A 3,874-nucleotide genomic window follows, 5' to 3' on the forward strand; every position below is an offset into this window, starting at 1 on the left:
ACAAGGGAATCTGTGGCTGATATGTAGAACTGAATTGTATTGCAAAATAAAAATTAAAAAAAATAAGGGCATTCCATATTATTTATATTCACAAATTTGATAAACAATGAATGAGATGTTTGCTTATTTCTTCCTAAATAAAATTAGCAATAAATTAATTAAAAAAAAAAGAAGCATGCTGAGTGGCTAAGGCTTGGAACATGTGGCAGGGTCAGAGTCCCAGAAGAGAGACCACTGGGGAAGGTATAACCAGTTACAGTGAAGACCTGAGTAGTGACTCTCACCAATGCTTTATTATTTGTTCACATACACAGGCCTAGACACAAATTGAAACTTCTCGTGTGTCCACATGCAAGTATTAAGTACAGGAGTGCCCAGGCACATATGCAATCACAAAACAAATGCAAACACTGGCATACTAACCCACTCAGAACCCCACCAACAGACTGGTCATATTATCATATTACCTACAGAACATACATTAAGAAGTGCCAACTTCCAAAGGAACAAGGGATGGAGGTACAATAACATACTATGTAAGCCAAGGAACGGACCTACATTATGAAGAGTCTGAAAGCTTATGAAATGCCTGAAGGCTTTTAAAGCACATTTGAGCATTTCAGACATGAATCACACAGAATATCAACTACTCAGTGCTTGAACAAGCCTTTACCCCCTCCTCTGGGCCCTTAAGCTCAAGAGGGAGGTGCAGTTCAGTAGGAAGTAGGTGCTCAGTAGGAAGTGAGATGGAGCCAACGAGTGCATCTGAATCACAGGATGGGCTGGGAGGCTTCACTGCTCCAACTCAAGCAAGACCTGAAGGTAGAAAAGATGGGATGAGGACCACCTAATGATCATGAATCCCTTGAATCCTTTCCTGACTCTCTCCTTTCTTCTTCATCTCCCATAACTGAAGATTTGTCACTGACACAAGTGCACAGACCTATTCCTGCCTGGATTCCCCACCTCCAGCCTCACCTTCCCTCATTCCTCCATCACTGGCCACCAACCTACTCTGGTGAAGCTCATATAAATATAACCTTCCTGATGTCAGGAAAAGTTCTTTGGATTTCTACTACCCACTTCTCCTGGCCTAGTCGTGTGTGTGTGTGTGTGTGTGTGTGTGTGTGTGTGTGTGTGTGGTGTGGAGATAGAGAGACAGAGAGACAGAGAGACAGAGATGGGGGGGGACATACATTGGTGTTTCTGAGTATGTGCTGGTAAGAGAAGGTCGGAGGACAGCCTGGGTATCAGTCTTTCCCTTCCTGTTTGATGGCTGCTTTGAGCCCTGTTTGAGGGCTCTAACAGAAACATGGTAGTTTAATTGAGGAAAACAAAACCTTTAACTATTTTCCTTCTGTCGTTCCTCACCATGTTTTAGAATGTTTGACTTTTAAAAATGCTGTTTGAGCTGCTGACTTGAGGCTTGTGAAAAACTGTCAGATGAATTTTGGCTTGAGATTAAGGCAGTACTCCTAACATTTCAGAAATGGCCCTAAACACACTTCTGCCATTTTTTCACTCCATGTTTATGTGAAGCAGCATCCTCGGCACTGACAATTATAAATTAAAAGTACCGATCAACTCTGAAAAATGTGGAAGATATTTCATGTCCCACAGTGTCAAATTTTTAGTTAAGATTTAACTCTTTGTGTTTAAATAAACAAACACACCCCTTTCCTTGGCACTGACATTTGTTTTATCTTTAACAAATGGTAAAACTACATGCATACCAAGGACTTGTATTAAAGTAAGTATCTTTGTAATTTATTGTCTGTAAATGTTTTATTTGTATATCTATCCTATGTGTCTATATCCTGGGGTCCTGTAAACATTTCTCAGTTGGAAAGGGGTTTCGAGACAGGAAACTTTAAGAATCCCTGGTATAGGTTTCATCTTCCACCCTTGCCAGACCCCTGTGATCAGCCACCTCCCCAGCTTCATCCTGCCCCTTCCATTCCAGCAGTTCTGGCCAGGGTGGCTTCCTCCTACACTCCGTAGGCCCCATTTGCCTCTGTGCTCAACAATGTCCAGCCTTGCTTCCCAGACACACTAGAGGTTTAATTCCCTTCTCAGCTCATACTGTCCTTGCCCTCTGGGTGGGTGAGTCATTTGAGATATGGTGGCAAAATACACCTTGAGAAGGAATCCAGGCTGCACATCTGAACTGAGATCTCCCCCGAGACTACACACACACACACACACACACACACACACACACACACACACACACACCCCTCCATGTATGTCTTCCACAGACCACCACCACAGTGTGCAGCAGACTGAGGACACAAGGCCTGGGTGAGGAATCAGGATGCTGGGTTCTATTTCTTCCAGTTGATATGCTGCCTGCCCTGGGGCAAGTCCCTGCAACCCCCCCCCCCCCCCGGGGACCTCGGTCTCCTTCTCTCTCTTGACGTCAGGGCACCAGCCGATTACTGCTGAGCACAAAACTCGAGAGACCGAGCATTCACTGAATAATCCTCAAGTGCCCCTTCTGAAGTCAGCTTCAGAAGTCTGGGGTACCCAGCCCCAAAGTCATGCAAACCACCAACTTACCCCATGTATCCAGCTATGACCAACTTATCACAGAGCCTTCCACCTCCCAACCATCTCCATCCCATGCTCCTTTTCAAGAAGCCAGCTACCTGGTTAGCTGTGGGTCTGGCGCCAGGTCCAAGAAGAGTTCTTCAGAGTCATCAGGGCCTCGGCAGCCTCCAGTGTCTCCTGACACTCTAAGATCGCAGGAACCGAGGCCTGGTCAGAGGCAGTGGGGCCCTGCAAAGAAACAGGTGTGAGGAGAGCAGGAGCTGTGCAGCCAGCACCTCTTCTCAGAAGCACAATTTGTGCTTCCAGTGCCCTTCCAGTGCCCTTCCAGTGCCCAGTTGCCTCCAGTGCCCACTCCCAGCCCCTAGGCGGTCTGCTCTACACATCCACTTAGCTTCTCCCGCCCAAGTTTCCGGAACCCCAACTTCTCTGCAGGGACCTGCTGTTCTGGTGGATGATGCTCCATGGTGGAACATGGCAGGGGGCTCAGATCCGAGAGTCTGGAAACAAGAGGTGAGGGGATTAAACACTTGGGTGGGTGGGTAGCACCTATAGACAGAGACTGGCAGGGTTTCTGCCATACCAGAAGGTGGGACTCCAAAGGACTGTGGAAACCATAGACCCACCCCATGGCTTGGACATGTCCTTTGTCCTGCCCAGCCTGTTTTCCTTCCCACACCCCTTCTGACATATTTTTCCTGAGATATTATTAATCTGTACAAGCCTTTTTAAAATTCTCTCCCAGATACACAGTGAAGAAAACATCAGGGAACCATAAGTGTTTGCATTTTAATCTGCAAAGGCTCTGGAGAGACACGGTGACCTTCTGTTTTCAGGGAATGGTTCTTGCCAGCATTTTGTCCAGCCACCACAGATCACGAAGGACAAGCTGGACCACTTCCAGGAGGCTTTCTCTGTTGGCCTCTGGACTTTGCCATGGGCCTCTGTGGCCCTCGCCACCGTGTCCCTAGGTTTCACCAGGACCTTCTATCTCACCCATCTGTAGTGACACAGAGAAACAGGGCCCACGTGTTGAAGGCCCACTGTGTGGCAAGCCTTGTGCCGGTGCTTTCTTCAATGTGAGAGGTATAGGATGTTTTCTGCTACAATGACCTCTAGAAAAATGGGTGCTTGGAAAAATAAAGTCACTTGTACCAAGTCTCTGGAGTAGAAACTGTCAAATCAGGAGAGGCCCCTGTCCTTGCCCCACAGTCTGACACGCAGCCTTCTCCTTCCCCTACCTGTGTCCTCCTCCTTCCCATGATCCCCATGATCCTCCTCCTCCTGCGCCTACGGCAGCAAGTCCAGGGCTGGACACACACTGACC

General features: G+C 47.4%; 1 long non-coding RNA gene across 1 annotated transcript; it reads right to left on the bottom strand.

Annotated features, from left to right (window-relative positions):
* Positions 1–274: 274 nt before the first annotated feature.
* LOC131901814 (uncharacterized) lies at positions 275–3,818 on the bottom strand. The gene is made up of 3 exons (XR_009376885.1): positions 2,987–3,818; positions 2,649–2,778; positions 275–816 (listed from the first exon to the last, which is right to left on the bottom strand). It is a non-coding gene; the product is annotated as an uncharacterized LOC131901814 (long non-coding RNA).
* Between the last annotated feature and the right edge of the window lie 56 nt (positions 3,819–3,874).

This window comes from Peromyscus eremicus, unplaced genomic scaffold (assembly GCF_949786415.1).
Source record: "Peromyscus eremicus unplaced genomic scaffold, PerEre_H2_v1 PerEre#2#unplaced_432, whole genome shotgun sequence".
In the NCBI taxonomy this organism is placed as follows: Eukaryota; Metazoa; Chordata; class Mammalia; order Rodentia; family Cricetidae; genus Peromyscus; species Peromyscus eremicus.